This window comes from Chiloscyllium plagiosum, unplaced genomic scaffold (assembly GCF_037043375.1).
Source record: "Chiloscyllium plagiosum isolate Xiang-an unplaced genomic scaffold, Cpla_swu_hap1 HiC_scaffold_11, whole genome shotgun sequence".
Lineage (NCBI taxonomy): Eukaryota > Metazoa > Chordata > Chondrichthyes > Orectolobiformes > Hemiscylliidae > Chiloscyllium > Chiloscyllium plagiosum.
In genome coordinates this window covers 35,507,740-35,519,909 of record NW_028270149.1, presented here as the reverse complement: position 1 = coordinate 35,519,909, position 12,170 = coordinate 35,507,740, and the positions used below count along the sequence as shown (strand labels likewise).

Genomic DNA, 12,170 nt, shown 5'->3' with positions numbered 1-12,170 from the left:
TTGTGTACAATTCTGTTCTCCCTGCTATTGGAAGGATGTTGTGAAACTTGAAAAGATTCAGAAAAGATTTACAAGGATGTTGTCAGGGTTGGAGGATTTGAGCTATAGGTAGAGGCTGAATAGGCTGGGGCTATTTTCCCTGGAGCTGAAGGGTGACTTCATTGAGGTTTATAAAATTATGAGGAGCATGCAGAGAGTAAATAGGCAATGTTTTCTTTCCCCCAGAGTGGGGTGTCCAAAACTAGAGGGAATGGGTTTTTGGTCAGAGGGGGAAGATATGAAAGGGACTTGCGGACAACTCTTTCATGCAGAGAGTGATGCGTGTATGGCATGAGCTGCTGGAGGAAGTGGTGGAAGCTCGTACAATTGCAACATTTAAAAGACATCTGGATGGATCTATGAATAGGAAAGGTTTAGAGTTATATGGGCCAATTGCTGGCAAATTGGAATTAGATTTATATAGGATATCTGGTCGGTATGGATAAGTTGGACCAAAGGGTTAGTTTCTGTGCAGTTTATCTCTATGACTCGATGAAAAGGGTTTTTTCTCTGAATCTTTGAAACCACTTTAACTTATGTTCTCTGGTCTTCAACACATCTACAATGGGGAAAAGATCCGCATGATCTATTTTGTCTATGCCTCCCATAATTATGTATATCTCAATCGGATCCCCCCTCAGCTTCCTGTACTCCAGAGAAAGCAAACCTACCCTGTTTCATAGGAGAAAGTGAGGACTGCAGATGCTGGAGATCAGAGCTGAAAAATGTGTTGTTGGAAAAGCGCAGCAGGTCAGGCAGCATCCAAGGAGCAGGAGAATCTACATAAGCCCTTCGCCATAAGCCCTTCTTCAGGAATGAGGAGGGTGTGCCAAACAGGCTAAGATAAAAGATGGGGAGAAGGGAGACCATGGCCAGACCATGGCAACACGACGCCTGGAGGAAGAGCGCCTCATCTTCCGCCTAGGAACCCTCCAACCACAAGGGATGAACGCCGGTTTCTCCAGCTTTCTCATTTCCCCTCCCCCCACCTTATCTCAGTCCCAATCCTCAGACTCAGCACCGCCTTCTTGACCTGTATTCTTCTTCCTGACCTCTCCGCCCCCACCCCCACTCCAGCCTATCACCCTCACCTTAACCTCCTTCCACCTATCGCATTCCCAATGCCCCTCCCCCAAGTCCCTTCTCCCTACCTTTTACCTTAGCCTGTTTGGCACACCCTCCTCATTCCTGAAGAAGGGCTTATGCCCGAAATGTCGATTCTCCTGCTCCTTGGATGCTGCCTGACCTGCTGCGCTTTTCCAGCAACACATTTTTCAGCTCTAGCCTATTTCATCCCAGGCACATCCTGGTGAATCTCCTCTGCACTTTCTCCAGTGCAATCACATCCTTCTGATAGCGTGGCGACCAGAATTGCACACATTATTCCATGTGTAGCCTCACCATGTTTCATAAAGTTGTGACAAGCCTTCCTTGCTCCTATATTCTATATCCCAGCAAATGAAGGCAAACATCCCATATGCTTTCTTCACCAACCTTTCTACCTGTGCTGACACTCTCAGGAACTTATGGACTTGCACAGCAAGGTCCCTTTGTTCCTCAGTCCTTGCTGGGGATCAACCATTTATTGTGTAAATTGTTCCCTTATTCTAAATGCCTCAGTTCACACTTGTCAGTGTTAACTTCCATCCGTCATTGCTCTGGCCAAATTACCAGCTACTTCGTTCACGATGGTCAACTTTGGGAGTGATCTTCCAATTACTGTTGAGAAAGTTAAAGGTGAATTGTTCACGAGGTGTTAATGTAAGCTGATCTAAACAAGATACCAGTGTAATTTCCTTGCAATCAGTTATTTCAGTATTTGGGCTGAAAATTGATATAATTAATTTTACACTGTTGTTTTGCTGCATGCCTTCAGCAAATTTTTGGTTGTTAGCAACCTAAATATAGAAATTGGATGTAAATTAATTGAATTAATGGAGGGGTGGTAAACCAAAGTAAACAATCAAAAAAAATACAGAGTTCAATAGAATCTGAAAATTGACAGGCAAGTTTCAATATTTAAGTTCCAAAGATTAAACACCAAAAGAAAAAAATGTCTGTTGTAATATCGTCTTTGCAGAACTATACAATAATGAAATGGAAAGCCATGATATTTCAGGTTAGCACTTACCATGTCAAATTACAGTTGATGGAGTGATGAGCCACATTAGATCGGTTGTGCATAAATCAGAGGATGTTGTGATAAAACTGTACAGAGACTTTGGTGAGGTTGTGCTTAGAGTGCAAAGACCAGTATTAAACATCAGTGTATAAAGGAAACATTCAAATTGTGAACCAATTCAGTGTGAGGAATCTTCTTTTCCACCTATCCACTCCACCCTCCCCCCACCCCCGACCTATCACCTTCATCCCCTCCCCCACTCACCTATTGTACTCTATGCTACTTTCTCCCCAACCCCACCCTCCTCTAGCTTATCTCTCCACGCTTCAGGCTCTCTGCCTTTATTCCTGATGAAGAGCTTTTGCCTGAAACGTCGATTTTACTGCTCCTTGGATGCTGCCTGAACTGCTGTGCTCTTCCAGCACCACTAATCCAGAATCTTCTCATGTCCACTGCAAATTTGGAGACTGAGAAGTCTCCATGACCTCACAAAAATCCAGGTGTGAGGTTTTCAAGTATTTTCCCACATGGGTAGGTTCAGACAGAAACTAAACATTTGTAAGAGGACAGCGGATAAATTCATTCAGTAGGAGAAGGCATATGATAGGGGTTGGGTGTTGAGCAATGCTGAAGATTAAGATATTGCTATTTATTTGAGTTTGCAGCTTTATAAAAAAAAACTTGTTGAATGATGTACATTTTCTTTGGTTCTATAAGGTTTAGACAAATCTAATGAAGAAAACTATCAGGAAAAACCTCTTCACTCAAAGCAGTTATCCCGAGGAGTGACCTTTTCAGTGAAGATGTGCAAATTAATTGTGATGTTCATGTGTTGATTTTAGCTAATTCATATAAGATTTTCTAAAGACATTTGGGCGGCACGGTGGCACAGTGGTTAGCACTGCTGCCTCACAGTGCCAGAGACCTGGGTTCAATTCCCAACCTCAGGCGACTGATTGTGTGGAGTTTGCACATTCTCCCCGTGTCTGCGTGGGTTTCCTCCGGGTGCTCCGGTTTCCTCCCACAGTCCAAAGATGTGTAGGTCAGGTGAATTGGCCATGCTAAATTGCCCGTAGTGTTAGGTAAGGGGTAGATGTAGGGGTATGGGTGGGTTGCGCTTTGGCGGGGCGGTGTGGACTTGTTGGGCCGAAGGGCCCAACACGTAAACAAATCAGACTTTCACGTTTTAGAAGTAACCTTTTGTAATGAAAGGGGAGTGGTCAGTCCTGAAAGCTGAATTCTTGTTTTTGTTCAGTTTAGCAGTTGGCTGTGTGAAAGAGGCTGCTAGACTCTCTCCTTCTGCCCTTCTAACTTCGACCTGTAAGTCTTTGTTTCATTTTTGCTCTATGTTTAAGGGGTTTGTTTTTTGGGACTATTGCATGTATTTTTCGGAACAGCATAATTAAGTCTAGTTTAGATAACTGAGTTCTGTGGGTATTCTATATTCTGTTCTTTGTGGTTCATTCCATAATTTTGAGAATACATTTTTGTCTGTTTTAAACCTGGTAGTCAACCTAGCTAACACACTCCGGGTACTTTTCACTGTACAATTAATGAAACAAATAGCAAAGTTACGGTCTGGGCTGCCTGCTAAACAATGTTTTGAGTGGTCTGGCCCAGATATCTAGGAGCTTCAAACGCTCACGCTGCCAAATAAACCTGTTGGACTATTACCTGGTGTTGGGTGACTTTTTACTTTGTCCACCCCAGTCCAAAACCAGCACCTCCAAACCATAGAAATCTAGACCTTCTACTTATGTCTCTGACCATAGGAATCAGGCACAAACTTTTATCAACCTTTTGAGGCCAGTGAGTCTCCTGCTCAGCAGTGAGGGAAAGGAAGTTGGATTTCTGAACTCTCATTGGAACCAAGGCTTTACTGTGTCTAGATGGGCAGGGTTGTTGATATTAATGAAGTAGTCAAGAGCAGCTATATGGCACCAGTGCCAATTATATGGGTTAAAGAGGTCTAGTTTCGGCATAACAGGGCAGTCTCAGTCTGGTGTGGAGGTCTCAGCCTGGCCCTGCATGATGGTTAAAGAGGTGAACAGGAACAGGTTCTACTTGTTCCTGTTCACTGGTCTCCCAGTGGGCTTCTGGGGATAGACTCTTAGCAGCTTGCTTTTACAGCCAAGAGCAAGTCTGTAAAAGTCTTTTAAAGGCCTTGTTTTAATTCAGTAGCAAAGCTGTACTTTACAATGCTATAAATTGAAATAGGTCACAAAAATCACAAGATATAAACAACATAAAGTTGTGATACAGACTGCAACAATATAGCCTTATCAGCCATACTGAGAGGAAGGAATCACGGTAAACTACTGAAAGTTGCAATAAGGAAGGCAGGGTTTTTCCCTTCTCCTGGAATTTCAAATGACAGATGTTGAGGTGGGGAGAGGGGAATTGCCAGGTGTATTTATTCTTACCATCCCTTGTTATTCCTGTGGAATTAAACTGTGCTACTTGAATAGAATAACCTTACGTTTCCAATTTGTCTTTTAGAGGATGTGATTAAAACATTGTCAGATGCCACATATGTTAAATGATCCAGAAAAACTAACTAAAAATGGTGCAGCCAAGACTTTTTCTGAGCTAAGTTCTGGACAACAAATATTTTTGAGGTTTCTTTTCATCTAACCCTTGGATTTCTGTTTCTACAAAGCATATTGTAATATACTCCAACTGTCCAGGACTTGGTTTGTGTCTCACCCCATATTTATAGCAGAGTGCATAATGTAGGAAACTACAAAGTCAGTCACTGAGTTGCCTCATGGTTAATCATCTATTAGATGTGATTTTGCCTCCAACAGAATACCTTTTACCTGATGTGCCAATGTTTGTGTTATCTCCTGTGCAGATATCATGGTGCTGAAGAACCAAACACAGCTAACTGTGAAGCGAAAATGTTACATTTCTCCAGCATGTGTGTCTGCGTGCACATTTAAATTATTAAATTACATAGCATTGAAGTGACCCTGGAGTAAAGATGAAAAATACGATCTTTATGCACTCTGGTCACATGCTATGATAAAACAATGATTTAATGCACAGATCTCTTAAAGATAGACTGACATACTTCCATGAGACATCATGCAAATAATATATGAGAAATGCATTTAACCTTGCATCAGAAACAAAAACAAGCTGTGATTGAAATGAAAATTAGAAATAAATGTATCCATTTTATTTGAATAAAATGGTTACAATTAGGCCTAGTCTTGGGAACTCACATCCTGTATTTGAAGAACATCTCCAACCAAAGGTTTCATTGGGCCTACATTTTTGTGCTGCATAAGTTGTTTCTTAAATATACAAAGTAGGCTTTAATGGTTTTTTAATGTACCATCACAGAATTTAGTTCTGACCATAAGATATAGGAACAGAATTAAGCCATTCAGCCCATCAGATTTGCTCCATCTTTTGATCATGGCTGATGTGTTTTTCATCCCCATTCTCCTGTCTTCTCTCCATAACTCTTAATCATCTTATTAATTAAGAGTCCATCTATCTCTGTCTTAAATAACAAATCTCTTGCAATTTTATTTTATATAACTAGCTAACTTACCCTCATATTTGAAATTCTCTCCCTTACTGCTTTTTAGTTGTCTTTTGTTTTTAAAGGCTTTATCATGCTCTGGCTTCCCACTAATCCTCACTGCAGTACATGCCTTTTATTTTCTTCAAATCCTCCAAAAGGTTGCTTTTGCCACCTTTGCCCTATTTCAGGCCTTCCTTTGCATGAAGTTCTTCTTCTGATTTCCCCAAATTGTATTTTCACCTGTCTTCAAATTGTTATGTAACTATATCCATGTCAAAGCATTTCATGCTTCGTTATCAACCCCTCAGTCAATTTCTTTCTAGATTCATCCTGTATTTCTGTCTTTGATATACTAGAATAGGGCAGCAAAGATATATCTCAACATCAATTTAATACTGAGAGGTCGAGGCAAGCATTGGAAGATCTGAAGACCTGTTGTTGGCATGTATTGTATTACATAATTCCCCATTATACAACTGCAAAAGAATGACAATAATAGCAGTGACACCTCTGTCAAATTGGATTAAGAATTCCTAAAGCAGTCATGATAGCTGTTGAATCTAGTGTCTGAAATTGCCACAATTTTCCAGCATAGTCTTTAATTTCCATCTCTAATGGCTGCATTAAAAATGTCCCATTGTTCAGTTTTTTTTTGATAACAGAAATACTAAATAAAAATCATAGCTTAACTGGGCTGTAACGATGCCATTTTCAACAATTACTGTCATCACTCTTCTGATATTGAAGCGCAACATCCGAAATCTGCAAATGACAAATCAAACACTGAAACTCAGAAGTTGCTGCTGATGGTTATATGCTTCCCCGTGATGTGCACTGATGAAATTCCTCAGATTACAGGAGAACTGAAATCAGTGCACAGTTGAAAAAGAGACCTTGGGATCAAATTGTAATATCTTTGTAAAATTCGCTTGTTGATTTGGATTATTTTAATAGAATAAGAAGTTAGTGGGCGGCACGGTGGCACAGTGGTTAGCACTGCTGCCTCGCAGCGCCAGAGACCCGGGTTCAATTCCCGACTCAGGCGACTGACTGTGTGGAGTTTGCACGTTTTCCCCGTGTCTGCGTGGGTTTCCTCCGGGTGCTCCGGTTTCCTCCCACAGTCACAAAGATGTGCAGGTTAGGTGAATTGGCCATACTAAATTGCCCGTAGTGTTAGGTAAGGGGTAAATGTAGGGGTATGGGTGGGTTTCGCTTCGGCGGGTCGGTGTGGACTTGTTGGGCCGAAGGGCCTGTTTCCACACTGTAATCTAATCTAATCTAATCTAATCTAAAAAAAAAAGTTCATAATTATTGCTAAGCAACCTCTCCAGTCCTGAAAGAACATGTTACATTCAGAAAATGCCAAATTCCTTGATGAAATCCAAATTTTTAAAGCAATCCATTTTTAAAAAGGTAGAAATAATTGTTTTTATTTAATCCTATTGATAATAAGTGCTCCTCGTGAGTTATCTGCGAAGATACTTAAACATGATTGGCTTCTTACCATGCTTACTGGTACATATTATTTAACCTCTGAGTAGAACTGATCACAGAAAAGGGTCAATCCATGCAATAAAGATTAACACATCTTTGTGGTCAATGGGTCGTCTTGAATGTCAGTTGGAATTATTACTGTACCACTGGTCTAGGATTTACAATCAGTAGATCATTTAAAACACAAAATACATGAATAAATATCTTCTATTCTAACATTGGAGTGGTTCCAACAGGCTTTTGAAACGTCTGCTGCAGTTGTACTGCAAATGGGCCATATTTTTAACTCTGATTAAATAAGGCATATTAATCTCTTTTATTAAGTTCACTTATATTGTGAAAAATATCCAGTGGCACACTTTTTAATTCCAGATTCGATCTTTATTCATTTGTGTAGAGTTGAAATGTAGCACATTTGTGTCACGAGTAGGAGTTAAGCAGTTTGAAGTGATAAATTAAGACTTTTTTTTAAGAAGCGCTATGCAGGTAGGTCATGGCACAATTTTGAATTTTTTTTGGTTTACACTCGTCAATTAATCTTTTATTTCAATGGTATTTCATGCAAAGTTAACCTCCTAATGAGTTTGAGCAGGGTCTTAAACCGTAACTACCTTTCTTTCAGTCATTGTCCTTTCCTACATTTCACAGTATTTTCTATTTTATTCCTGTGATTGTGTTCATTTTAAGGTACTTATGGTAGTCTGCTTTGTATCAATGAGAAATTGTACCATGGTAGCAAGAACTAATTCCAGATTTGACCATGAATCTTTATGCCCCCTTTGGCTGGTTCTCAAATCATTACGGTGCATGCTGAATTGCTGTAGAATTTATATCTTTCACTGGTTTTGTACCAGGTAGTAACATAGCAAGAGCTTGGAAATGTTATTTATTTTGCATTTCCCTTGCTCCTTCCACTATATTGTGCAGTGAAGTCTGTTGACTTCTCCACCGCCATGTATAGGTAGAGTTCAACACCAATGGCAGTCATGACAAGCATGATAAAGTGAATTTGACAATCTTTGGTTTCCAGCAATTTAGAAGCACTGAGGCGGTAATTGGACTGAATTTAAATCCAATTTGCATTTCAGCCCCAGGACACCTAATAGCTGAGCCAATCTATAGAGCCCTTAATTTGTGCCATTCTCCTGTGTGTTTATATTGGTAGCACTTCATTCAATAGTTCCCGCAATGTGCATCTGCTCCAGATGCTCTGGGATCCACCTAATTTACATTGTAGAACAGATTTTACAATACCAGCAGGAATATTGAAACAATTGTTTATTTGCACATTGCAGTTTTTAATTTTCTGAGTTGCCGACTTATGTAAAATCAAAATGCCCCCAGAAAAGTTTGTAGAGAAAAACACACATTGTTGATATCTCTCAATAGCTGAGGGCTCAGCTGGTGCTCATAATCACTGGTTTATGCTTATGTTTGACTTCACTGAAGACAAAAGTCAGGCAATATAAAGCCAGCACTATTAACCAATCTCACAGTTTTCTGACAAGTGTGTTACATTAAGCTCCTCACTTTTTCTGAGTTGACATTTGCATAGCTGCGTGTTTAAAATAATTTAAAGTATTTCTTGTGGCTTATTAAGGGAGTTAAAAAGACAGAAGCTAATTCACCCCTCTTCACCTGCTCATCCTAACTACAATTTCAGAGTAGAAAAGACTTCTTTCTTAAAACACTTGGTTTTAATGTGTAATGTGTGAGTCGTGTGAACAGTTAACTATTCTTTTCAATTAGCCCTTGTTGATGTGCATCAACATCTTTAATTGACTCTTGCGAGTATGTGCTGTGTGACTGACATAATGTTTAAATGTTTGGGGGTTGAGTGTGGGAGTAAAAGAAATCCTCTTTATTCAAACCTGACCCCCACCGCCCATAAAAGAAAGTCCGCTGCTCTTATTTTAAATTGACCGCACACTCAAGGGGTTGAAAAGCAAATAATCTACCTTTTGAAAAATACTACTGACCTGGACAGTAAAGTAAGAGAATAGGAGTTTTAGTTTATTGTCTTCTGCCCTGTCCATAATTTTAAAAATATCAGCTAAATGTCATTCATTTATTTTTTGCATTGATGTAGCTACATTTGCATTCACTTGAGTTAGGTCCAAATGTGTTACAACCTGAATTGGTTTCACCCATTATGCAGAAGTTTATGAGCATTCTGTGCATTGAACTTAATGTTCTGCTGAGGATTTTCTAATATGTTGTTTGTGCTCTACTATGAGGAGATATGCAATCTTATTGTTAAATTAACCTACGGTCAGCTCTGTCACTTTTTTGAATATTAACTTAGGCATGTAGCTAGTAGCAAAGAAATACAAAGAAATAAGCACTTAAGCTATATATGATACTGAGTGTTTGCTATGGCAAGAAGCTCCCAATTTATTTTGTGAGATATGTAGTATTCCCTGGTAATAAGTTTGGAGGATCTAAAATTGTCTGCATTTAGCTTAGCTCCAGCATTCAGTAGACATGTGATAATTGTATTTACCATTCCTGGTATCTGAAAGCATTCAAAATGACTAAAGTAGCTAAATAGATCACTTGGGAGAAGATCTATAACATTTAGAATGAGTTCTTACCAGTTTCAGAATGAGAGCAGTGCAACTCTCAAGAGATTTTGACATTAACTATTCCAGTTTCGCTGTTATTAAGTGTGAGGTCCAGAGGTAGAAGCTAGTCATCAAATTGAAAACATTCACTGACCTCTCTTTTAACATGAGTAGCTGTAATTGTCCTGGAATTATGGTGCCATATTGATGTATAATGGGTCATTTTTCACAAGTAGACCTATGCTTCATGCTTCAATTTTATGTCCACTGCATGATCAGTCTGAATACAGGCCATGGAGCAGGAGAATCGAGGTTTCGGGCAGGAACTGTGCTTTTCCAGCACCATACACTCTCCACTCTGATCTCCAGCATCCGCAGTCCTTACTTTCTCCTGAATACAGGCCATGTTGGAAGTGAAGCGATTGATTTATATATATGTGTGTATTATATGTAGATATATATATTATATAGGTAAGGTGAAGAAATGAATTTGTTTTGGAATTAATTATTCTGTAGGCACAATACTTTTTGCACAATCACTTGTGATTATGCAGAACTACCAGTTTAAAAGGAGGATCCTCAGTCATGGCATTTAATGAAAAGTCAGCTGTTGTTTCAGAGAGCACAAAGACAAAAGTGATTATCACAGTAGTGGAGGGAAAGACGACAGGAAAATTAGTGAATAAACAATGACAAAAGAGGGGTTGAGGTCAGGGAAGATCAGCCCAAGATCTTAATAGCAGATAAGCTTGAGGGTTTGATAGACCTAATCCTGCTTCTACTTTTTATTATATAAAAAAAGAACTACCTGCCATACCAGCATTGGAAAGATTTTTTCCACTTGTCTCTCTAATCAAAATGAAACTAGTCTCCAGACTGGACTTCAGTCTTCAAAGTAAAGTTTTGGCGGGCTTGTACTTAGGGCAACACTCCATATTGACTTTGTTCGGCATTTTCTTGAACTGCACTGGAAGGCTTCCAAAGAGATCCCTGTTGACAGTTGGTTATCTTCTGATTCCAACTAAGAAATCTTAGCATTGCAATATAACTCAATGCAAGACATCGAGTTAGAAGTATCCGGACATTTGGAGTAAGGCCTTCATCACCTTTAAAAACCCTCCACAATAAAAGGTTTGACCCTATTCATGCTCTTCTCAATGCCTTTAATTTGGAAGACAAACAGAGGGTGAAACTTAATGTCCTTAACACCATCTTGCCCAACTCTGGGAATAGGCTGGAGAGTGAGGAGAATATATGGGATGGAGAGCCTGTGGCCCTCCTGATTCAATCCAGTTGTTCAGGACAGGGATGACCAAGGACAGTCTTCCCATTTGAAGGCCTTTAAATGACCACTGAAAAATGACTAGGCCCTTGAACCACCACCATTGGCACTTGATCTGGTGGAGCTGTCTGAACTGAGGGCCACTCCAGCAATAATAGAGGGAACTGTTGGTGATATCTCTTGCCATTCACAACAATCCTACTCAACTCTTTCACAAGGTCCTCCTTGATTGATCCACATTCTTGTTTTCTGAGCCTTCAGTTATAATCTTCCAGCCTACTGCAGTACAGCAGTGCCCTGCACTCTGAGTCTCACTGTCACTTCTGGACAACTGTTGGCATCATATTGGATATCAGTTCTCAAAAGTGAGAAATTCCACTTACAGGCCCAAAATCACATGCAGCTGACCATCTGATTAGATTTCAATCCTGACAAAGCTTCTGGAAATAGTCACAGTGAGGTTTCCATTGGCTTCACGTCCAGTAGTTGGATTCATCTCTGTAACCATTAAATTCCACCCAGAACATGAGGCTGGAGTGGCTGACAGAACAGTTGCCAATCAAGCATGGAAGTGTGAGAAGAGGATTGCAGAGATAAGGAGCAATGAAAGCATAATATAAAGAGATTATGCTTTAAACAAATGTGGAATTTTAGTTTTTGAGGGAACACTGTGATGGATGTTAAAAATGGGAATTGTTGCCAAGCATGAATTTGGTACAGGATACATTTAAGGTGGCAGGGTTTTGTGTTTGTGAATTTTATGGAGTCTGGTCAGAAGACTACCTTAAGTGTGGCAATAGTGTAAGCTAATAATGAGCATTTAGTAAGTCTATGGCGTGGTGGAAGTGAATAATGTTGCATCAATAACAGTAAGAACATTGGACTTGGGAGAAGAAGTAGGCCAGTTGCCCTTAGATCCTGCTCCAGAATTCAGTAAGAACATGGTTGATCTGGTTATGATCTTATCTGCACATTGCTGTCTGCATCCCTGAACCTTTCCATGGAAAAGGTAGGGGTTGGAAGTAAAGTAGTTTAAGTTGCAAACATTGGATCATTTTAAGTTCAGCTTGGTTTTGAGTAATAAAATTGTAATTTCATTATCTCTGAAAGCAGAAAATGCTGCTGGGACAAATA

General features: G+C 39.7%; 1 protein-coding gene across 8 annotated transcripts in view; it reads left to right on the top strand.

Annotated features, from left to right (window-relative positions):
* tenm1 (teneurin transmembrane protein 1) overlaps positions 1–12,170 on the top strand; it is a 2,430,772-nt gene that overhangs the window by 1,387,352 nt on the left and 1,031,250 nt on the right. The window contains exon 6 of one of the 8 annotated variants that reach the window (XM_087991973.1): positions 3,417–3,481. The exons of the other annotated variants lie outside the window; for them this stretch is intronic. The gene's annotated coding sequence lies outside the window, so the exon portion shown is untranslated. The remainder of the gene's footprint in view (positions 1–3,416; positions 3,482–12,170) is intronic. 8 annotated transcript variants of the gene reach the window in all.